At 44.5% G+C, this 25,608-nt stretch overlaps 1 protein-coding gene and 1 pseudogene across 2 annotated transcripts in view; one reads left to right on the forward strand and one right to left on the reverse strand.

The window, feature by feature from the left end:
• The window catches only part of SLC35F3 (solute carrier family 35 member F3), a 426,467-nt gene that overhangs the window by 332,323 nt on the left and 68,536 nt on the right, over positions 1 to 25,608 (forward strand). The window lies entirely within an intron of this gene.
• Positions 8,831 to 24,842, reverse strand: LOC113885513 (annotated as a pseudogene).

Raw genomic sequence — 25,608 nt, forward strand, 5'->3', positions numbered from 1 at the left:
TTAGATAGAGAATAGGTAGACAGCAGGGTCCTATTCGATAGCACAGGGGACTGTATTCAGTATCCTGGGATAAACCATAATGGAAAAGAATATAAAAAAGAATGTGTGTGTATATATATATATATATACATATATATATACACACACACACACACACAGAAGAAATTAACATAACATTAAATCAATTCTGTTTCAACAATAATCAAAGTAATTAGTTAACATAGTAAGGCTAATATGAGAATTAGATGAGATGAGTCCTTTTGAAGGTGACCACATGACTTGTGCAGAGAAGGCAATGGCACCCCACTCCAGTACTCTTGCCTGGAAAATCCCACGGATGGAAGACCCTGGTGGGCCACAGTCCATGGGGTCGCTAAGAGTCGGACACGACTGAGTGACTTCACTTTCACTTTTAACTTTTCTGCACTGGAGAAAGAAATGGCAACCCTCTCCAGTGTTCTTGCCTGGAGAATCCCAGGGACGGGGGAGCCTAGTGGGCTCCCGTCTATGGGGTCGCACAGAGTCGGACACGACTGAAGCGACTTAGCAGCAGCAGCAGCAGCAGCGCATGACTTATGGGAAGAGCTGGCAGACCTTGGTCCCTACTCTCTTCCTCACTTCCTGCCCACCAGGATTGTTGAGTATTGAGGAGCAGGAATGAGGCACTGGACTGGACTGCTCTGTGCTCGCCTCCCTCAGTTGTACCCCCAAGAATATATACAGAAGACCGTGTCCATTAGAGGGAAGAAGTTAAAAATCAAATACCAGTGTGTTTGGAGACTTTCTTGCACCTCCCCTAAGGAGATACATGGATAAGGAAACAGAAAAAATTAAAGGACTTCTGTAGTGTCCTGTCACCAGCAGGTCAAAGACTCAGATCTGGGTTTGTAGGCAAGAAATCCTATGCCTTATGTCCTTACGAGATTGACATCTCTCCGTCCTCTAAGTCTTCCCCAGGACTATTACCTGCATAAGTAAAGGAGGCTCTTGGTGGTCAGATATTTACACAGGCTCAGCCTCAGATGTTTACTTAGCTCTCCTTACGTGCCAAGTTCTGTGCTGAGTGCTGGATGTAGGGCAAAATGATGACTAGGACATAGCCCCAACTTGCAAGTCACCCTCTGATGGACAGGGAGAGACCTGCTGTGGCACTGGCTTTGTATCTGGGTAAAGTGTTTATTCTTCTGAGCCTTAGTTTTCTCACCTGTGAGATGGGGCTGATAAGACTTGTAACAGTGTTGTTTGCTCTGACTCTACGAAATAATTTGAGAATTCATGCCTTAACAAAGAGTGCATGTATGGTGATTGTATAAAAGGTTAAACATTGTTAACGTTTGGCAAAGCCTGGTAAGGCCTATGAGGAAACTCTATGTACTATCTTTGCAACTTTTCTCTAAATCTAAAATTAGTTCAAAATAAAGTGGTAAAAAAAAAAAAAAGTACATCTTGGGCTTCCCAGGTGGCAGTAGTGGTAAAGAACCCGCCTGCCAGTGCAGGAGACATAAGAGATGTGGGTTCAATCCCTGGGTCGGGAAGATCCCCTGGAGGAGGGCATGGCAATCCACTCCAGCATTCTTGCCTGGAGAATCCCATGAACAGAGGAGCCTGGGGGACTACAGTCCATGGGGTCGCAAAGAGTCAGGCACGACTGAAGCGACTTAACACGCAGCATGAAAAGCCCTAGCCCAGTGGCTGGTATGGGGTTGGGCTTTCAGGTATGGGTCTTTCTACAGGAGAAGGAAACAGCTCCACTTCCTTCCAGGGTCCTCAGGGTGTCCTCGGCATCTGATTTTGGCAGAATCAGGACCCGAGTGTACCAAATGAAGCCTCTTTCCTGCCCATCCCATCAGCATGTTTCCTCTGGGTAAACTGACCTGCAGCAGCTTCCAGATGACACAAGGCTGGTTCCAGAATGAGGTTCTGCTTGTGGCCTCAGGGCAGATACCAAGACCCAGGGCTCTGGTCCCTACCTTCTCCTTCTCGCTTCCCTCCTGACCCAGGCCCCAGATGGTGGTTCCTGGAACTCCATCTGCCTTAGGGAAACAGGACTGTTTGTGTTCTAACATTCAGTTAGCCAGAGAGAGATGAGTTTTTGTTAGGCAAACAATGGGTTTGGCCTTGGAACAAGAGCAGGCTGCTTACGTGTCTAGGTTGTTGGAGATCTGGGTTACGGTTAGTATTTGGAGCAGGTGTGCCTGTGGTCACGGGGCTCTGCATTTGATTACCTTGCTAATGGGATCAAACACATACACACAAGATTGCTGATGAAAGGAAAGAGTTGCTATGTACAGTAACTCAAATGCTTGACCCTGGTAACCTGGCTGCACGGGCTGCTGTGGGGACCAGAGATGCTCTTGAGAAAGAGACTTGCAAAGGCAGAGGAAAAACCTGGGAGTTAGTGGTGGGAGTTGGGGAAGATTCCGTTCTGATGAGAGTGAGGGCTAGGGATGTTTAAAAGGGAAATTTTTAAAAGAAGGATGTCCAAGAGAACTGGAAGAATTTTAAAGGGAAGCAGACGTTTCTAGTGAGAATTTTAACTCTTAGAAAGAATGGTTTCCAATGCAAAATAAGTTCTCTCTTCTGCCTCCTTTGTGAAACCTTAAGTAAAATTTTTCCTGCTTCCCAGATGGTGCACTAGTAAAGAATCCACCACCAATGCAGGAGACATGGATTCACTCCCTGGGTCAGGAAAATTCCCTAGAAGAGAAAATGGCGACCCACTCCAGTATTCTTGCCTGGAAAATCCCATGGACAGAGGGACCTGGCGGGCTACAGTCCATAGGGTCACAAAGAGTCGGACATGACTGTTGCAACTTAGCACATCCTGCTTAATCCTCTGCTCTGGTCTCTGTCACTCTGGGAAGGGGCAAGAATCCAGAGCTTGAAGTGAGCCTTGGACCCAACATTAACCTTGGGGACATGTGCCCCACCCTTAGATTGGGAGCTTCCATCCTGACAGCCCTAGGGGGCTCAGGGGCTCAGCGATGAAGTGAGGATTGGTTAGGTTGACGACATTAAAATTAAGAGTATCTTGGGACTTCCCTGGTATTCCACTGGTTAAGAATCCTTCTTCCAGTGCAGGGGGCACAGGTTCGATCCCTGGTTGGGGAACTAAGACCTCACCATATGCTACATGTTGTGCCAAAAAAAAAAATTAAGAATATCTTTCAGAAAAAGGCACCATACATTGGGAGAAAATATTAGCCATGCAAATTACTGACAAAGAGTTAATATCCTGAAGGCCACCAGCTATGATCCTCTCTGAGCTCTCCCCCACCCCAGGGAGCCCAGCTCTGTCTCCTCAAGGACTGCACTCCAGCAGCTGCCTTCACTCCCTCCTGCTCATCACTGTTGACCTCTTGGTGTAACGTTCCCATCAGCTAACCATAATATAGTAGCTCCAAGAATTTGCGAAATCCCCTTGCCCCAGGGCCACCTCATTAATCTCTGAATAGAGAAAAGTTCATCTGCAGAGCAGTCTTTATTGGTTGTCTCCCTTTCTCTCTTAACCCCACAATCACCGAGATGCCCTGATCAGAACAGACATGCCAAGTCCAGAGTCATTCTCAGTTCCGGTTTTCCCCTCACATGGTCACACCTGCCTTCTGGAAACACTTTCTTCCCCTGACTCCTGGGACCCCACACTCTCTGTGTCACCCCGCAGTCCTCCCTGGCTCTTCTCCCTCCTCCTCCCTGACCTCTGAACTGTCCAAGGCCTCCAAGCCCTGCCCTCTGCCTTTGATTCCTGATTCTGTGCCTCTGCTCTTGGTTTCTCTTCTTTCTAGAGGTCTCTCTGCCTGTACCTGCAGAGCTCAGTCAGGTCTCCACTCAGATGTCCCTCTTCCAGTGAGGCTTTTCCTAATCCTAGAGCTCAGCACTCACTCTCTGTCTCTGCTCTCTTTACTCCACAGTACTTAAGAGCATCTAGTCCACTCTTTATTTACATGAGTGTTTGCTTGTGTCCTCTCTCTTTTAGGATGTATGTTGGCTTTGTTCACTGTCATCACCCAGAACCTAGAATAGTACCTTGCAGAGAATAGGCATTTGATTTGTGTGTCCGGGGATCAGGTGTGGGGGCTGTTTATTTTGCCTTCAAGTTTGAAAGATGTTTTTACTGGATATAGAATTTTTTTCTTTCAGTATCTTAAAGATGTCTCTCCAGGGACTTCCCTGGTGGTCCAGTGGTTAAGACTCTATAGCTCTACCCGCGGGGGACACAGGTTCTATCCCTGGTCAGGGAACTAAGATCCTGCATGCTGCACCAGATGGCCAAAAAGGAAAACAAACCAACATGAGGTCTGTCAATGTTAGACAGAGCTTTGTTTGAGGCTCAAGCTCCACTATGTATGAGCTGTCCTAATTTGGCAGTTTATTTAATCTCTCCAAGTCATATTCTTTTCATTGGTAACTTGAGGAAGCCAAGTTTCAGAAAGTACTGACTTCAGGTACTTCAGGAAGTACTGACTTCAGAGGGTAAGATCTCAAGGTCAAAGTTTCTAAAGCACTTTGCAAGGAGTAAACCATGCAACAAATCGCAAGGAGTGAACCACGCAACAAATGCCAGTCCTTTGCTCCCCTTTACAGTACAGCTAGGCAAAGCAGAGTGGGGAAGAAACATGGAAATTCCATGTCCTCAGAGGAGATCACTCCCTCACTGGTTTATTTCCAGAAAAGTACCAAAAAAAAATCCCTCCGTTATCTTCTGGTTTGCATAGTTTCTGACAAGAAGCCTGATGTAGTTCCTGTCTATGTTGTTTCTCTCTTTTTACATTTTTATTGGAATATAGTTGATTTGCAGGCTTCCCAGGTGGTGCTAGTGGTAAAGAACCTGCCTGCCAGTGCAGGATATACAAGAAACTCAGGTTTGATCCCTGGATGGGGAAGTGGGGAAGATCCCCTGGAGGAGAGCACGGCAACCTGCTCCAGTATTCTTGCCTGGGGAATCCCGTGGACAGAGGCGCCTGGGGAGCAGTGGTCCATGGGGCAGCAAAGATTCGGATACGACTGAAGCAACTGAGCACTCAGGGATAGTTGGTTTGCAGCATTGTGTTGCTTTTTTTTAATTGTAGTAAAATATCCATGACATCAGGTCTACCATCTTAACTATTTAAGACTGTATAACTTGAATCTGTTATACAACCATCACCACCATCCATCTCCAAAACTATTTCATCTTCCCAAACTGAAACTCTGTCTGCATTAAGTAACAGTATCCCTCTTCCCCTCCCTCAGGCCCCTGGGAGCCACTGCTCAACTCTCTGTTTCTATGTATTTGATTATTCTAGAGACCTCGTACAGTATTTGTCTTTTTGTGACTGACATTTCTCTTAGAATTATGCCTCCTGTGTCACTAACATTATGCCACCTAGCTCTATGCATAATAGTCCTCAAGATTCATCATATTGTATCCTATGTCAGAATCTCCTTCCTTTTTAAAGTTGAATAATATTCCATTTTGTGTTGATACCACATTTTGTTTATCTATTAATCCATTAATGGACACTTGGATTGCTTCCATGTCTTGGCTGTTGTGAATAATGCTGTTCTGAACATGGCTGTACAAATACCTCTTGGAGTCTCTGTTTCAGTTCTTTCTTATATACCCAGAGGTGGAATTGCTGAATCATATGATAACTCTACTTTAAATTTTTTGTCACACTGTTTTGAATTGCAGCAGCCACACCGATTTATATTCCACAAAAATGCACAAGGGCTCCAGTTTCTTCACATCCTCATCAATGTTTATTATTTTCTCTATTTAAAAAAAAATTTTTTTTTAAATTTTAGCCCTTGTAATGGATGTAAGGTGATATCTCATTACAGTTTTGGTTTTCATTGCTCTAATGATTATTGATTTTAAGCATCTTTTCATATGCTTGTTGGCCATCTTATTTCACCTTTGTAGAAACATCCATTCCAGTCCTTTGCTTGTTTTCTGATCAGGTTATTTGGTCTTTTTGTTGTTGCTGTTGAGCTGTAGGAGTTTTGTTAATGCATTCTGGACATTAACCCACTATCATCAAATAAATGATTTGCAAATATTTTTTCCCATTCTGTAGGTGGCCTTTTCATGCTTTTGATGGTGTCCTTTGACCTAAGACGTTTTAAATTTTGATGTAATCCAATTTATCTACATTTGCTTTTGTTAACACTTTTGGTGTCACATCCAAGAAATCATTGCCAAATCCAACATCATGAGGCTTTTTTTACTCTTATGTTTTCTTCTAAGAGTGGTACAGTTTTAGGTCTTATGTTTAAGTCTTTTATCCATTTTGCATTCATTTTTGGGTACAGTGCAAGGTAAGGATCCATATTCATTCTTTTGCACATTGTTTACCATCATTGGTTGTTGAAGAAACTGTCATTTTCCCCACTGAATGGTCTTGGCAACCTTGTTGAAAATTGCTGGATTATATATGTGAGGATTTATTTCTGGGCTGTCTGTTCTATTTCATTGTTTTGTTTGTCTTTATGCCAGTACCATACTGTTTTGATTATTGTAGCTTTGTACTATATTCTGACATCAAGAATCAATTTTCCTCTTCTTTTTCAAGATAGTTTTGGCTATTTAGCATCCTTTAAGATTTTGTATTAATGTTAAAGTGGATTTTTTTCTATTTCTGGGTACCTAGATTTCTCTAATACTCTTGCCTGGAAAATCCCATGGACGGAGGAGCCTGGTAGGCTGCAGTCCATGGGATTGCTGAGAGTCAGACATGACTGAGTGACTTCACTTTCACTTTTCACTTTCATGCATTGGAGAAGGAAATGGCAACCCACTCCAGTGTTCTTGCCTGGAGAATCCCAGGGATGGGGGAGCCTGGTAGGCTGCTGTCCATGGGGTCACACAGAGTCGGACACGACTGAAGTGACTTAGCAGCAGCAGCAGTTTTTAATCAAATTTTAAGATGTTTAAATATCTTGCTTATTATTAAAAAATATAATAGAAAAATGAACAAAGGGTTTAACCTGGGTGCCATGGAAGAGAAAACCTGTTGGCCAATGAAATGTTCAACTTCCTGTAGTGATCTAGGAACTTTATATGAAGACCTATGGGAGATGCCCTTTGTGCCCATCAGGCTGGCAAAAATTAACAAATCAGGCAGTGCCATGTGCAGTATCTAGAGCTTGTACTCATTGGTAGAAAGCTAAGTTGGTACTATCCCTTTTAAAAACAGTTAATAGCAACTGCAAAGTCTGTAATAAAAAAATACCAGAAAACAACCCAAATACCCATGTGTGTGTATGTGTGTTATTCACTCAGTTGTTTCCAGCTCCTTGCAACCCCATAAATTGTAGCCCAGCAGGATTCTCTCTGTCCATGAGATTTCCCAGGAAAGAATACTGGAGTGGAGAGCCATTTCCTTCTCCAGGGATCTTCCTGAGCCAGGAATTGAACCCAGGTCTCCTGCATTGCAAGCAGATTCTTTACCTCCTGAGCCACCAGTGAAGCCCAAATACCCCTGTAGCAACATGGAAATAATTTGTGTTATACACACACAATAGAATGCCATAGAGCACTGACAATGAATGAAACTCAGCAGTAGGCATCTCTAAGGATGACTTTCTGGAACATAGTGTTAAGAAAAAAAGAAAAAAAGCAAGTCACAGAAGAAGATAGTGTAATTCCATTGATGCAAAGTTTAAAGCATACAAAGTTAAACTACGTATTGATTAGTGGTATATATATGTAGTGTATATACTATAAAGAAATATATAGGGAAGATAAGCCCAGGATAGCAGTACTTTATTGGGGGAAAGGAAGAAAAAGAAGGACATATTGTCTTAGTTCTTTTGGGTGGGGAATATTTGCTTTTATTTTAAAATATCTAAAATGGATTCAAATGGATTGATACCATCAAATAACCATTTACATCTACTATATGATTTCAGTATGGTTTGATACAATGATAAAAAGTAAAATGATTAATGTCATATTTAACTTAACATTCAGCTACTCATTCATTTATTGACAATTCAATGCAAAATTTTCATTCTCTAGGATTATGTATGTATGCTCTATCATGGCTGACCCTTTGCAACCCCATGACTATAGCCCACCAGGCTCCTCTGTCTGTGGGATTTCCCAAGCAAGAATACTGGACTGAGTTGCCATTTCTTACTCCAAGGGATCTTCCCAACCTGGGGTTTGAACCTGAGTCTCCTACATTGATAGGCAGATTCTTTGCCACTGTGCCACCTGGAATTATCACATGTATTAAGATGTATATTCCTAAAAGGAAAAAGATAAGCAATTGGAAACTACAACTTAAAAAGCAAAGTTAATTTCATTTTTATAGTATGAGACATTAATGCCCATATCCAAAAATACATTTCAGAATAACTGGAGATTCTGCTTTTGAAGCAAGTTCATTACTGACCTTACTATTAGAAGCACACTGTAATTTTATACACAGAGTTCTGAAATATTATCACAGACTATAGAAGCATCTTAGTAACATTTAAAAATATATATAAGGTGGCTATATTGATTTAAAAATTATTTCCTGAAACAATAATCAATGAGGCATATGAGGCATATTTGTCTCCAGTCACTCTTTTGTTAATATGCTTATCCTGTTTAAGGGTTTCCCTGGCACCTCAAATGGTAAAGAATCCACCTGCAGTGCAGGAGACACGGGTTCAATCCCTGAGTCTGGAAGATCCCCTGCAGGAGGGCCTGGCAATGCACTCCAGTGCTCTTGCCTGGAGAATCCCATGGACAGAGGAGTCTGGCGGGCTACGGTCCATGGGAGTTGCAAAGAGTTGAACACGACTGAGCAACTAAGCATGGATGTTATCCTGTTGGAGGATTATTTTCCATCTTCTTTCACTGCCTCACTTTAGCTTTTGCATGAGTTAAGAGGTGAACTTTCATGTTATTTGATTGAATAAACTTGCAACAGCCTTCAAACAGACACACACAAAGTTTCTCCCCAGTACATGTATATACAAATTGGACAAGGAGAAACATTTTCCCACACAGTTCAAGAGTACGTGTAAATGGCTTCACTTCAGTATGAACCAGAAAATGGCTTTTTAGTTTTGCGCTCTCCTTGAAGGCTTTCCCACATTCTGCACATCCATGATCTCAGGGACTGTGAACTCGGAGATGCTTTCTCAGGAATTCTCTATTCTTGAACTCTCTTATGTATCAATTGTGAAGACAATTATTTTTCTGGAGCATCGTATTCTTTATTTGTGCTTGGCTTCGTTCTAGTACGTTCTGTGAGCTGTTTAGGATCTGGAAAGTCAGTGCTGGGTATTCCTCCAGGAGGAAGCTTCTTGCCTGTTTTGTACTCAGAAAACTCAAGAAGTGGATTCTGTCCAACAATCTGTTGAGGAAGTTCTTGTTTTGCCTTTTTTTTTTTTTTCCCTCATGTATTCCAAGGAACATTCAAGAAATGAGCTTGCCATAAGAACATGTTGAGAAAGCTCTTGTTCCAGTCCTTCTTTCACACAAAGGACTTAAGAAGTGAGTCTTCTTCCGTGATAGGTTCAGAAAACTCACTTCCTATTATGCATTCTGTGTAAGAGTCAGAGAAGGAATCCTCTTCAGCAACCTGAACACTAGCCTCATAGAACACATCCTCATCACATAAGGTCTACGTTGTATCTGGAGGTTTCTGCTGGGCTGGCGGTACCTTGTCCCCACTGACGGCTCTTCTCCCCAGGCCTTTCTGGCCAAGTGTCTTTTCACTTTTCTTCAATCTCTGGTTCACAGCATCCTGCTAGTTCCCTCTCATAAGGTTTGCACCAGGTTAGAGCAGTCACTTCCAGGCAGGAGCTCTGTCTGAGTTGTCTTCAGCTAGCAGCCATGCTCCTGTGATGTACTACATCTCCTATTCCAGTTCCTTTCAATGGTAAGACATAGAAGAAACCTCTAGCTGTGCTCCCGACAGAGGGTTGAAATCAACCCCGATTTACCTGGAAATGTTCTAGATCTTAGGCTGATTGTTGAGCATCCTTTTGTTTTGCTTGATATATGGTGTAAATGCTTGCTTCTTCACCTCTAATGTTAAATTATGCTTTAAAGAACTAGAATCCAGCTGTAAAAAAAAAAAAAAAAATGGATAGAGCTATATACCAGAAGGGGCTTCCCAGGTGACACTAGTTAGTAAAGAACCTGCTTGTCAGTGCAGGAGACGTAAGAGACACAGGTTCAATCCCTGGGTCAGGAAGATCGCCTGGAGGAGGACATGGCAACCCCTCCAGTCTTGCCTGGAGAACCCCATGGACAGAGGAGCCTGGCAGGCTACAATCCATAGTGTTGCAGAGTCAGACACGACTGAAGCGACTTAGCACCCACACATTTGACAGAACTGTTCCCTCGTATAAAACTGTGAACAGGAGTAGTCCGATTCTCCTACCCTGCCTATAACTGGTTAGCGCTCTCTTAGAGGAGATCCTAGAAGTCGTGATCTCTGAGAGGCAACATTTGGAGAGGATCCTACAAAGTGGGAGGAAACCAGAATGGAACAGAATATATCCACCAGATCTACCAGGTGGCACGTGCTTCAGTGACCCCGTAGTCAAGTGCAGGGCTGGCCCAGGCTGACTACACAGAATTCTCTCTTTTTTTAACTTGTTATTTTATATTGGAGTGTAGCCGATTAACAATGTTGTCATTGTTTCAGGTAGACAGCAAAAGGACTTGGCCATACATACGCATGTATCCGTTCTCCCCCAAACTCCCATCCAGGCTGCCACATGACATTGAGCAGAGTTCCCTGTGCTACACAGTAGGTCCTTGTTGGTTTTACATTTTAAATATAGCGGTGTGTACAAGTCGATCCCAAACTCCCTAACTAGCTCTTCCCATCATCTTTCCCTGCTGGCAACCGTAAGCTCATTCTCTAAGTCTGGGAGTCTGTTCCTGTTTTGTATCTCCCTTCTTTGTCTGACTTTCTTCACTCAGTATGACAGTCTCTAGGCCCATCCGTGTTGCTGCAGACCACTCTGCCTTGAGTCCCTCCAGCCTTATTTGTCCCAACCCCCATGCATCTCTCCAGGGCTGCCATGCTGCCTTTGGCATTCCTGGCACAATCTGGTAATTGGCAGAGCATAGCGTCCCTAACCTTCGCTTCTTGAAGTGTAAAACCCTATGCCCATTTTCACTTATGCTCTAGGACAAATTCAGTAACAAGTGTTGTTTTGGTATTTTAAATCCCAGTTAATGTGCTTGCGTGCTCAGTCACTTCAGTCGTGTCCGACTCTTTGCGACCCCATGAACTGTAGCCCACCAGGCTCCTCTGTCCATGGGATTCTCCAGGCAAGAGTGCTGGAGTGGGTTGCCATGCCCTCCTTCAGGGGATCTTCCCCACCCAGGGATAGAACCCACATCTCCTGTGCCTCCTGTACTGCAGGCAGATTCTTCATGCCTGAGCCACCAGGGAAGCGCAATTAGTGTATAAGACCTCCCAATGAATACCTTTATTTTTATACATGGACATGTTTCAGTTCCTCTTGGTTGCGCAGACTTTGGGGCACCCCTCAACTCATACTGATCCAAGAAACCATCTCACAGGCCTTGTGCTTCTGCCACAGAGTCAGAAAACTACCCTCAGGAGGAGGCTTCCTTGGCAGTCCAGCAACAAGGCTCAGATGGCAGGACAGTTTATTTGAAAGCAATAGCCTGTGTACTCTTTGGTTTCTTTATACCACTGGAATTTTATTGCAAAATTTAAAATTTAATAAAGTTCAAATCATAAACTTCCTAAAATAGTAGGAGACTAGCCGGAGAAGGCAATGGCACCCCACTCCAGTACTCTTGCCTGGAAAATCCCATGGACAGAGGAGCCTGGTGGGCTGTAGTTCCTGGGGTCACTAAGAGTCAGACACGACCAAGCGACTTCACTTTCACGTCTCACTTTCATGCATTGGAGAAGGAAATGGCAACCCACTCCAGTGTTCTTGCCTGGAGAATCCCAGGAACAGGGGAGCCTGGTGGGCTGCCATCTATGGGGTCGCACAGAGTCGGACACGACTGAAGCGACTTAGCAGCAGCAGCAGCAGCTGTAAATTTAAAGATGTGGAGAAATATGAGTTGATTTAATCCATTGAGTGACTCTGGTACTCACCACCAAAAGATATTCTTTTTTTTTTTTTTTTTTTTGCATGCCTGTGCTGGGTCTTTGTGATGGTAACCACAAGCCTTCTCTAGTTGGGTCATGCAGGCTTCTCTTGTTGCAGAGCACGGGCTCTTTGAGCTTGGGCTCGGGAGTTGTGGCACATGAGCTTAGGTGCTCCGTGGCACATGGGATCTTCCTGGACCAGGCCTTGTCTCCTGCATTGACAGGCAGACTCTCAACCACGGGACCACCAGTGAAGTCCACTGGGGTAGATTTTTGATCTGAGCTTATCTCTCCTGTTGGGCAGAAGTCCTGGACAGACACAGGGCTGAGAAGGCAACTTCTATTTACAGACCACCAACATGGTGGCTCAGACAGGAATGAATAGGTGAAGGATCTGCCTGCAACACAGGAGGCCAGGTTCCATCCCTGGGTAGGGAAGATCCCCTGGAGAAGGGAATGACAGCCCACTCCAGTATTCTTGTCTGGAGAATTCCATGAACAGAGGAGCCTGGTGGGCTGCAGTCCATGTTGTCACAAAGAGTCTGACACAGCTGAGCGACTAACACTTTCAGAGACCACCAACAGTTGATGAGTTATCCTTTATTCTTCACAGATAGTTTTTTTAAAAAAGTTCTTGAAATACTTGTTGTGGAAATCTTGTGAAGACAATCAGTACAGAAACTGAAAACATCTAGAGTCTGGTCTTGATGAATAGATTCATTCCTGGAATTATTAGTAAATAATAATTACCTTCTCTGAATCAGAGCTTCTTTCTTTTGCAACATAGAAATCATACTTCCTTCTTTTTTTTTTATTCTACAGGTGTGTGTGAGGTCCTTTGAGACCCATAAAAATGCTATAAAATTTAAACTGTATTCTTTCAAATAAAATCTGACTAAATCAAAAATCTCATTCAGCAGAGATTTGAGTCTCAAGCTCCATCATAGCATTAATAGACTTTGCTTGCAAAGAAAGACTAAAATATCACCAATGAATTGATCTGGTGTCATCATCCCAGTGAATAATGATAATGCCTTGACCTTCAATTAATTTGGGGATTGAGCTCTCCTTAATAAACATGTGTTTGGACCACAAGCAAAGAGAGGGTGAAACTCATTGTATTTAAAGATCACGAGCTGGTCATCGTATTGGAATATTCTGAAACTGTGTAAACTTGACAGAGTATGAAAAGTAGGATGACAAAAGAGCAGTGGGGACTTCCCTGGTCAAACAGTGGTTCAGGATCCACCTGCCAATGCAGGGGACATGGGTTCGATCCTTGGGCTGGGGACTAAAATCCCACATGCCACAGGGCAACTAAGCCCATGTGCCACAGCCACTGAGCCTGTGTACCCTAGAGCCTGCGCTCTGCAAAAAGAGGAGCCACCATAGGAAGCCTGTGTGTTGCATCAAAGACCCAGCACAGCCAAAAATAGATAAAATTTTAAAAAAAGAGCAGTGGCTCTCTATCAATGAAACTTTTTTTTTTTAAGATAGGAAATAGGACATAAGGGTTCTAGAAGCAGAATAACTCATGTCAGCCGTGGACCGCAGGATCAGGAAGGTTAAGAAGTTGCACATCAAGGACATCTTTAACATTTCCTTTCCACACCTTGGCTTCCTTGGTGGCCCAGACTGTGAAGGATCTGCCTACAGTGCAGGAGACCCAGGTTCCATCCCTGGGTAGGGCAGATCGCCTGGAGAAGGGAATGACAACCCACTCCAGTATTCTTGCCCAGAGAGTTCTATGGACAGAGAGCCTGGCGGGCTACAGTCCATGGGGTCGGAAGGAGCCAGACACAGCTGAGCAACTAACACTTTCAGAGTAACTAACACTTTCACTTTAGCATACCTAGCTGCTGGAGCACTGTTCCACCTGTGGCCTCTTTATTTGTGGTCCTCCCTTGCATTTGAATCTGTCCTGAGACAGCAGGAAGGTGGGCTGAGCATGGGGTGCAAGCATTGGCCAATCCAATCACCATCAGATGGACTGTGAAGGAAGTCAGGAGATGGATGTAAAGTCGGACTTGGTGCTCTTAAGATCTCTTCCACCCCCTGAGAGTATGTGTCCTGCAACTGCATCAGAGCTTTATTGCTTTTTCTGAAGATGTGTAAAAGCAGTGTCAAATCTTTCTTAAATCCCTCCTGTTTTCCTATCCTCCCCCACCTCCATTGTCATGGTGACCACTGTTTTATACATTTGCTTTCCCAATGAAACATCGCCTGGTTCCATGTGCTGTCTTGGTGGGACCTGATTGCCTGCCCCGTCTGTCGTTTTTGTTGCCTAGTGGCTGCCTCTCATTCTACTGGTTTGGACAATAAAGACACCCCTAGTGAGTCTCAGGGATCAGCATGGTATGAGAAGTGTCAGATGGATTTTGAAGTCTTCAGAGTGTAACGGAAAGTAGGGTCTGGCTGCTTGCTGCTCAAAAAGCCAGAAAATGTGCTTTATTTTGGATGCTGGCAGCCATGGATGGGAAGAGGACAGACTCCAGTCCAAAGGCTGGCTCCCCCGCCGCCAACAATCAGTGGGCTACAGATAGGAACAGTGTATTCAGCTCTTGACAGTCATCTTGGAATGGGTCATCAGTGACCTGACCAGCATCATCTTGATTGTTTGAAGTACAGTTAATCTTCAGTTCCAGGGTTGATTTGTTTCTTTTTTTTTTTTTTTTTTTTGAGGCCAGTTCTCAGAACTGTAGTTTATGTCATGTCTACAGTCTGGTCATCGTGTAGTTAACTTTTTCACCTAATGGGGATTTCAGCATCTGCAAAACAGTTCACAGAACATGGTTCAGAATATTTTCTATTGCCCTTGAGAAGGAACTAGAGGACCTTGACTATGCTTAATGGCTAAAGTATTATTGTTTGGTCTCTTTGACTATTTTCAAGCTTCCCTGGTGACTCAGCTGGTAAAGAATCCACCTGCAATGCAGGAGACCTGGGTTCGATCCCTGGGTTGGGAAGATCCCCTGGAGAAGGGAACGGCTACCCACTCCAGTATTCTGACCTGGAGAATTCCATGGACTGTGTAGTCTATGGGGTCGCAAAGAGCCGGACACGACTGAGCGACTTTCCCTCCTACTTGACCGTTTTCCTTTGTTTCTGCATTTTCTCACTTCTCTGATTAAACTTATCTTTGGCTAAGTTTTCCCACAGACAAAAGGCAGGCAGAGGACATGAGGGAATGGGCAGGCCCGTAAGATCCTGCTCCTTTCCAATAGGATGGTGGCAGCCCCTGGAATTCATTAACAGGAAGGGTCTGAGGCTAGACCCCGTGGTGTGAAGTGACTGTGGAGTCAGCATTTACCAGACGCTGCTCTTCCTTCAGTGTCTTCTCTGTCCCCTCCATCTATTATGTAATCATGTGAACATAATGTTACCATCTGATACCTCCTGTGCTCTGGAGCCCCACTGATACTGGCTCACTCTAGCTGACCTGTCTTTTTATCTGTAGGTAAAAGTCCCTCCTTCAATGCATTACTTTTTAAGCTGAAGTATACCCTGGTGGTATACTTTTACCAGATGGTAAAGAATCTGCCTGCAGTGCAGGAGACACGGGTTCATTCCCTGGGTAGGAAAGATCCCCTGGAGAAGGGCATGGCTACCCACTCCAGTATTGTTGCCTGGAGAATCCCATGGACAGAGGAGCCTGGCGGACTGCAGTCCATGGGGTCGCAGACTCAGACACGACTGAGCGACTCTTTCCCTTTCACTTTGATAGTTAATTTACGATGTTTCAGGTGTGTAGAAAGTGGTTTGGTTTTACATATAAGTATATATATTTATTATATCTAGAGAGAGAGAGTGTGTATACACACACACACACATATATATATAGTGTTCTTTTTCAAGTTTTTTTCCATTGTAGGTTATTACAAGATATTGAATATAGTTCCCTTTGCTGTATCTGTTGTTGTGTATCTGTCTTATATTTAGCAATGTGTATCCGTTAATCCCAAATTCCTAATTTATCCCTCCCACTCTTTCCCCTTTGGGAACTGCAAGTTTATCTTCTATGTCCGTGAATCTATTTCTGTTCATAAATATGTTCATTTGCATCATTTTTTAGATTCCACATGTAAGTGATATCATATATTTGTCTTTCTCTGATATTTCACTAAGCCTGATAATGTTGCTGCAAATGGCTTTTTTGCTCTTTTTATGGCTGAGTAATATTCCGTTGCAGACATGTGCCCCATCTTCCTCATCCATTCATCTGTCAATGGACTTTTAGGTTGCTTCCACGTCTTGGCTATTGTGAGTTGTGCTGCTGTGAATATTGGGTGCATGTTTCTTTTCAAACTAGAGTTTTCATCTTTCCCAGGTATATGCCCAAGAGTGAGCTCAATGCACTGATTTTTATTTGACTCACTCCCAAAGCCAAACATCTGACTTCCGATATATCTTTACACATTTTTTCTACCCTTTGCATAGGTGGTTGCATATCAAAATGTGAGGGTCTGGAATCAGGTAGGAATGTGTCTGGGGGATACTTGAAAGAACCTGTGGGACCTTGGTGAAGGATGGCAAACTGATAAAATGAAATCTGGAGTAACTGGAAATATGGGGAAAATAAATAGCAGCCTGGCAAGTTCCCCCTAGCCCAGGGGTGCCAGGAGACAGCTCTGGGGGGTTTCCAAGTCGAGGAAAAGTGTAGACTGACCAGTAGGACAGTTTTTGAACCTTTCTTTCTCATCACATACCACTTAGTAACATTGGTGTACCAAATAGGCCATTCTCTAGGACATAGTATTTTGGTTAAAAATTCATTTGTATACATTTAAGTATATATATTGGAGAAGGCAATGGCACCCCACTCCAGTACTCTTGCCTGGAAAATCCCATGGACGGAGGAGCCTGGTAGGCTGCAGTCCATGGGGTCGCTGAGGGTCGGACACGACTGAGCAACTTCACTTTCACTTTTCACTTTCATGCATTGGAGAAGGAAATGGCAACCCACTCCAGTATTTTTGCCTGGAGAATCCCAGGGACAGAGGAGCCTGTTGGGCTGCCATCTAAGACACGACTGACGTGACTTAGCGGCAGCAGCAAGTGTGTGTGTGTGTGTGTGTATATATATATATATATATATGTATATATATATATATTTAGTAATTCCCCTACATACAAACCTTCAAGTTGCAATTTTTCAAAGATGCAAATGTATGTTCAGATATCCAGGCACATAAGTTAGTTCACACGTCTGTCGTACTTTGTCACACGCGTGCTTCCTCTACCAATGGTTGTGCTTTTGTGTATTTTACTGTACAGCACCGTCCAGAGTACAGGAGTAAGCGTCTTTATTTCTAGCCCTGGGTGTCTGAAAGCAAGCTTAAAAGCAGCAATGATGTAGCTGGTACTACTGTACTCTCCAAGGTACTGTACTGTAAGATTTAAAACGTTTTCTTTTTTTGTTTGTTTTTGCTTTTTATGTATTATTTGTGTGAAAAGTATTATAAACCTAATTCGGTAATTACTATATAGCCGATTGTGCTAGTTGAGTACCTAGGCTAACTTTGTTGTCCTTACGAACAAGCTGGACTTACAAATGTGCTCTTGGAATGAACCTCACTGGTATGTATGGGACTTGCTGTAGAGATGAAATAAGCAACTTATGAACTAGCTCAACACTTAGTCATGGTTTATTACAGGATAGTGAATATAGTTCCCTGTGCTGTAAAGTTGGGCCTTGTTGTTTATCCATGCTAAATGTAAGAGTTTGCATCTACTAACCCCAAGCTCCCAGTCCATCCCTTCTCTTCCCCTCTCCTCCTTGGCAACCCCAAGTCTGTTCTCTGTGTGTGTGAGTCTGTTTTGTATGCGCATGCTCAGTTGTGTCCAACTCTTTGCAACCCCAGGGACTGCAGCCCACCAGGTTCCTCTGTCCATGGGATTTTCCAGGCAAGAATTCCAGGCAGTAAAATTCTGATTGTTTTCAGGAGAATATTTTTTCTAATTAAAAGTATCTTGTTGGAATTTTGGTCCTATTATGAGAGGCAAAATTCTTAATAAAGGCTTAATGTGATCTATGACACGTAGAGGCATGGGTGGAGGAATCAGGAAAATGGGAATAGATACAAAAAAAGATGTGATCTGGTATTTCTGGGGAAATTATGTTTCATTTGGAACAACTACACATGACATGTTAAAAAAGAACCCAAGAAACTTCACAAGAGACAGCACATAATCAGCTGCCAAGTGAAGGAGCTAGGCAGTGATTTCAGGAGAGGGGACTTGGGTGTGAACACACCCAGGTGGAGGCGTGAGACCTCGGTGCCCCCTGCTGACTGCCAGTGCCGCCCTGCTCTGCACATCTCCTAACCAGCCGTGAAGAGCCACCCCAGCAGAGGCAGGTGTGATGGTGCAATCAGTGTTCTCAGAGGAGGAGGAACTCCCTGGCCAGTGGCTTTGCCTCAAGTCATCATCTATCCTGTCCTCACAGACATTCACCTTCAGTGCTGCAGATGGAAGACCGAGAATTCTGCATTTCACATCTCCTTATTTCAGTAAGATTCCAATTGCATTTCCCTGCACTTCTCATTTTATGTCATCCCTAGTTAAGGGGACTTGCATGCTTTTTTCAATATTGTGGAGACAGAGGGGTGTTTAAAATGCCTATGAACATTAAATGTATATACATGTATACATACCTAGGTACATGGATACATATATAGATATATGTAGGTGGTAGATAGATGGAAGGATAGATAGACAGTTAGATGGACTGATATATGTGGTACATATATATCTGAATATGTGTATATACATTGAAGGAGATCAGCCCTGGGATTTCTTTGGAAGGAATGATGCTAAAGCTGAAACTCCAGTACTTTGGCCACCTCATGCGAAGAGTTGACTCATTGGAAAAGACTCTGATGCTGGGAGGGATTGGGGGCAAGAGGAGAAGGGGACGACAGAGGATGAAATGGCTGGATGGCATCACTGACTCGATGGACGTGAGTCTGAGTGAACTCCGGGAGTTGGTGATGGACAGGGAGGCCTGGCGTGCTGCGATTCATAGGGTTGCAAAGAGTCGGACATGACTGAGTGACTGATCTGATCTGATCTGATGGCTCAGATGGTAAAGAATCCGTCTGCAATGTGGGAGACCTGGATTTGACCCCTGGATTGAGAAGATCCCCTGGAGCATGGCAACTCACTCCAGTATTCTTGCCTGGAGAATCCCCATGGACAGAGGAGCCTGGCGGGCTACAGTCCACGAGTCCCTAAGAGTCAGGCACAACTGAGTAAGCACAGCACAGCATATACATTTATGTATGTGTGTGTGCTCAGTGCAACCCCATGGACTATATCCCACCAGGCTCCTCTGTCCATGGGTTTTCCCAGGCAAGAATACTGGAGTGGGTTGCCATTTCCTTCTCCAGGCGATCTTTCTGACCCAGGGATCAAACCCAAATCTCCTGTGTCTCCTACATTGCCAGGCACATTCTTTACTGCTGAGCCACCAGGGAAGCCCTGGAGATAGAAATATATACACAAAAAAGATGATGGTGATAAGTAACACTGATTCAGCATTTGCTACATTCAGTATGTGCTACATACTCTTCTCAGCACTGTGCCCCTACTAAATATTATAAACCTAGTTGAGCCCCTACTAGGGGAGTAGTGACGGGATTGTCCTCATTTTCCACGTGAGGCTGAGGCGCTGGCGGGTTTCACCACTCACCTGCCCAAGACACACATCTGTGAAATGAAGAGTCAGAATCTCCTTGGAGGCCTCAGCTCAGAACCCAAACTTCCATAGGAATTGCCTCCCTGAGGCAGCGCTGGGGGAGGTGGCTACTGGGAGAGGTCACGGTCACTGACTTAGCATTTTTTACTCCTTCTTCACAGCCAATGAGTGGAATATTTTTATACATCAGGAATCGGTGGCAATCCACATACAGACGGTCTAAATCTCTTCTATTTTAGAAACACTGAAACACAGCGTGTATTCAAGGTTCTCTGGCACAACCTGGTCTTGGACTGGCGCTAAGCCCTCCAAGCCTGTCTTTTTTCATCTACCCTGAGACACGACCCCCAGAATCTGCGTGCTTAGAGCAGGGCCTCAGGGCAGAGGAGACAGTGGGTGGTAGGGTCCTGGGGGTGGTGCCAGGAGCCCCCAGCATCTCTGTGGATCCATGTCTACCTTGCCTGAGGGACATTACACGCAGACTCTGACGTCACAGCCTACAGTATGTGCTCTCTAAACAACTCAGTGGGCACGTCCATGAAGGCAGGGCCCCTTCCTGTTGACCGAAATACACCATTAGGTCCTAGCCCAGGGCCTGAGTTGGAGAACCCTAACCCTCGCCTGAGATGCGCGATCACTAGAAACACAGTGGGCATGTGTGCAAGACCACGTGGAAGGAACCCTAGGCCACATCAGTGGCAACTCCTCCTGGTAGAATCTTTCTTGAGACAGGTCACTTTCTGTGGCTCCGTTTCTATTTTATAATGATCTGCAGGCCTGGAGGAAACAAAAAAAGGATCATGCAGAATAGTGGGTAAGAATTACGCTTGAATTAAAAATGAGGACAAATCTTGACTTGGATGTTAGTGGACTCCAGCTCAGGCCTTGTTATAAATAATACTTGGTGCCCACAAAGGCCGACACCTGGCCGTTTACCACCAACAACCACGGTGAAGGCAGGTGGGGAGTACAAAGGGGCCCATGTGGAACAGCCAGGGCAGCTTCGGGGCGTCTTTCCACCAGGGACTTAAAATAGCCATTTCTCAGTTGCTCAGGAGGAAAAGGAGAAAGGCCAGAGGCATTCTGATAGGGACTGTGCCTCCGTCTCTGACATCACTGGGAGGTGGGTGGAAGGCCTTTACAAAATCCATTGTCATACACAGTCCAACAAGAGGAACCTCAGTCCAACTGACGGATGCCGTGGCTGGGAGGGTTCATATAAGGGGGCATAACCACAGTACTTGTGCACGTTGGGGGCGATATCTTCTTAGGAAAGAGGAGGTAACTAAGCCTAAACTTGAAAGTGATCCCTTGTTATTAAAAAAGCCCTGTTCAGTGCAGTAATGTATCCCACATAGTGGCCTTATACCACCCCTGGATCCAGAATTTGATCCAAACGCCACCCACCACGGCTGCAGATGGAGGAAGAGACAGAAGAGCCTGGGTTGGGGATTTTCTTTTCTTTCTTTTTTTTTTTACTAAATATGTATTTATCTGGCTGCACCAGATCTTACTTGCAGCACATGGGATTAACTTAGTTGTGATGTGGGGTATCTAGTTCTCTGACCAGAGGTGGAACCCTGGCCCCCTGCATTGGAAGCGTGAAGTCTTAGCCACTGGACCACCAGGGAAGTCCCTGGCTTGGGGCTTTTCTTTCCCCCTGATCTTTAGTGGCTTTTCTGTAATCTTGAGCAAATCACTCAGTCCTCCTTTTATCCAGCTGCCGCATCTGCAAAGTGGGAGGAGATTCTTAACACCTGCCTTGTTTTTTTTCTGCTTTATCTTGTGATCATTGATTTATTCAACCACTTCCTTGTTCTCCCTGCCCCCAGTTTTATTAAGATATTATTGACACATAACTTACTCGTTTCTTCAGCAAACATTATTGAGGATTTAAGTTGTACCGAGACCTGTCCCAACCGTTAGTGATCGCTTAGCCAGCAAGACCCAGAGCCTGTTCTCATGGGGCGTGCGTTCTTGGGAAGGCAGCAGGCAGGGAACACATACATGCACGCACGTTCATATAGAGGTGCACACACATGTACATATGTATGTGCTCAAATAAGTGCAAGCATGTATGTCATATATAAAGATATGTGTGTGCACATATAGTGTATACATTAATGCAGTTTCAAATGATGCGGGTCCTCTAAAGAAAATTATTTTAAAAGATTCTGGTGTGATGAGAAGCTTAAAAGTGAGTAAGACCAAAGCAGTGCAATGTGATGGGGAGCCAGGGATGGAAGTGAGGGAGATAACGTTGCCTCGACGGCTGGGGAAGGAACTCGGGTTTTTTCTTTCATTTTGATTATTAATTGGTTTGTTTGTTCATTGTTTGCCTGCCCACTTGAGTGTCAGCTTTAGGAGGGCCTTTGTCTATCTGGTCACCACTTAATCTCCACTGACTAGAGTAATTCCTGCCATGTCAGTTCAGTTCAGTTGCTCAGTCTTGTCCGACTCTGCGACCCCATGAATCGCAGCATGCCAGGCCTCCCTGTCCATCACCAACTCCCGGAGTTCACTCAAACTCATGTCCATTGAGTCGGTGATGCCATCCAGCCATCTCATCCTCTGTCGTCCCCTTCTCCTCCTGCCCCCAATCCCTCCCAGCATCAGAGTCTTTTCCAATGAGTCAACTCTTTGCATGAGGTGGCCAAAGTACTGGAGTTTCAGCTTTAGCATCATTCCTTCCAAAGAAATCCCAGGGCTGATCTCCTTCAGAATGGACTGGTTGGATCTCCTTGTAGTCCAAGGGACTCTCAAGAGTCTTCTCCAACACCACAGTTCAAAAGCATCCATTCTTCAGCGCTCAGCCTTCTTCACAGTCCAACTCTCACATCCATACATGACCACTGGAAAAACCATAGCCTTGACTAGACGAACCTTTGTTGGCAAAGTAATGTCTCTGCTTTTCAATATGCTATCTAGGATTGGTCATAACTTTTCTTCCAAGGAGTAAGCATCTTTTAATTTCATGGCGCAGTCACCATCTGCAGTGATTTTGGAGCCCAAACAAATCAAGTCTGACACCGTTTCCACCGTTTCCCCATCTATTTCCCATGAAGTGATGGGACCAGATGCCATGATCTTCGTTTTCTGAATGTTGAGCTTTAAGCCAACTTTTTCACTGTCTACTTTCATCAAGAGGCTTTTTAGTTCCTCTTCACTTTCTGCCATAAGGGTGGTGCCATCTGCATATCTGAGGTTATTGATTTTTCTCCCGGCAATCTTGATTCCAGCTTGTGCTTCTTCCAGCCCAGTGTTTCTCATGATGTACTCTGCATATAAGTTAAATGAGCAGGGTGACAATATACAGCCTTGATGTACTCCTCTTCCTATTTGGAACCAGTCTGTTGTTCCATATCCAGTTCTAACTGTTACTTCCTGACCTGCATATAGGTTTCTCAAGAGGCAGGTCAGGTGGCCTGGTATTCCCATCTCTTGAAGAATTTTCCACAGTTTATTGTGATCCACACAGTCAAAGGCTTTGGCATAGTCAACAAAGCAGAAATAGATGTTTTTCTGGAACTCTCTTGCTTTTTCCATGATCCAGCAGATGTTGGCAATTTGGTCTCTGGTTCCTCTGCCTTTTCTAAAACTACCTTGAACATCTGGAAGTTCACGGTTCATGTATTGCTGAAGCCTGGTTTGGAGAATTTTGAGCATTACTTTACTAGTGTGTGAGATGAGTGCAATTGTGTGGTAGTTTGAGCATTCTTTGGCATTGCCTTTCTTTGGGATTGGAATGAAAACTGACCTTTTCCAGTCCTGTGGCCACTGCTGAGTTTTCCAAATTTGCTGGCATATTGAGTGCAGCACTTTCACAGCATCATCTTTTAGGATTTGAAATAGCTCAACTGGAATTCCATCACCTCCACTAGCTTTGTTCATAGTGATGCTTTGTAAGGCCCACTTGACTTCACATTCCAGGATGTCTGGCTCTAGGTGAGTGATCACACCATCGTGATTATCTTGGTCTTGAAGATCTTTTTTGTACAGTTCTGTGTATTCTTGCCACCTCTTCTTACACTTCTTCCTGCCATGTAGTAGATGCTAATTTTGCTATTGTTAAATGAATAAATGAATATACAATATATACATATTTGTATACTATCAAGGTATACATATTACTTGATGGCTTGCTTTTTTCACTTAATGATAATGTCTTATGGATCTTTCTTTTTTATTATTTAGTTTTTATTGCAGTATACTTTACAATGTTGTGTTAGCTTCTTCTGTACAGCAAAATGAATCAGCCATATGTATACATATATCCCCTCCCTTTTGGATTTCCTTCCCATTCAGGTCACCACGGTACATTAAGTAGAGTTCTCTGTGCTACACAGATGTTCTCATCAACTGCCTATTTTATACATACTGTCAATAGTGTATGGGCTTCCCAGGTGGCGCTAGTGGTAAAAAGCCAATGAAGGAGATGTAGAAGACATTGGTTTGATCCCTGCAGAGACACAGGTTTGATCCCTGCGTCGGGAAGATCCCCTGGAAGGAGGGCATGGCAACCCACTACAGTGTTCTTGCCTGGAGAATCCCATGAAGAGAGGAGCCTGGTGGGCTACGGTCCATAGGATCGCAGAGAGTTGAACACAATCGAAGTGACTTAGCATGCACACACATCAGTCGTGTATGGAGCTCACATTTTATTAGAGCTTTGGTTGGGGTGGGGTGGGTACCGACATGAGGCTGTGGGGAGAGGAGGGGGTGCGGAGCTCTGTGTGACCTTGTCAGCCTTTCATAGCATGTTACTTTAGAGACCCTATCTCCAATCCCATTCCCTGTTTTAATGATGGGGAAATAAAATCCAGGTCATTTCAGTGTTCCTGGGAGCCACCAGCCTCCACACTCCCACCAGGGTTCTTTCACTGCACACTCCTCTGCTCCTGTGGGAATGGCTGGTTCATCCCCACTCCTACCCCACGCTCCTCCAGCCACCAGCCAGTCTGCTCTCCTCTGCTTCGGTTCCCTTCACCCCTACGGCCACCAGCTTCCCCAGCTGGAGAGCCCCTCACCGTGGGTGCCCTGTTCTGCTCCCCGCAGTGGACCCAGCCCATCATCCTGGGGTAAATGGAGGCCTCTCAGCCAGCTGCATTCCCCAGACAGGTGTTAAGTGGCAGAGAGTTCTCTGTCATTGCCCTGCCCCAGCAGCTGCTACAGCTCCCCCCTCCCCATGTTCCAGGAATCCCTCCCCAGGGGAATCTGGAGGTGCTGACAAGGCCACTAAGCTCCTGGGGTGACCCGGGCAAAAAGAGGAAACTGGCAAAGTGATGACAATCCTGCTTTCATTTGCAAGAGAAAAGCTGCTTCAGGCAGGCACGTTTCTGGAAAGTCTTTAGGAACCTCATGCTTTTCAAGGGAACACTTTGGGGGAGCTTGTCCTTTTAAGGAAGTGGGAGGGTCTCAAAACATGCCAAGTGGTCCACCGCAGCACATCACTTGGGAGCTTGTTAAGAAAAAAAAAAGATGCAGAGTCTGAGAACTGGCTTCCACAAACGACAAATAGAGAAGAGTTCACATACCACCACTGAAGATTCTGCTTGACACAAGGAGAATCAAAGATCCTGCATGCAGCAACTGAGATGCAGTGCAGCCAAAAAAAAAAAAAAACCCTAAAAAAAAAGGCAGCAACAAAATATGATTCCCAACAGAAGTCCCAGATCTTGAAGGGTATGTTGACTTTGTTCATCATGGTCCTTGTGGCCTTTGCTGTGAGTCACAGGAATGGATCACAGTAGGTGTGGAGAGATGCTAGTGTGTCTAGAGGAGTGATGGGAATTCTGCACTAGAGGGACAGGATCTCTGTGTGGCCTGGGGTCTATTCAC

Source organism: Bos indicus x Bos taurus, chromosome 28 (genome assembly GCF_003369695.1).
Source record: "Bos indicus x Bos taurus breed Angus x Brahman F1 hybrid chromosome 28, Bos_hybrid_MaternalHap_v2.0, whole genome shotgun sequence".
Classification (NCBI taxonomy): domain Eukaryota; kingdom Metazoa; phylum Chordata; class Mammalia; order Artiodactyla; family Bovidae; genus Bos; species Bos indicus x Bos taurus.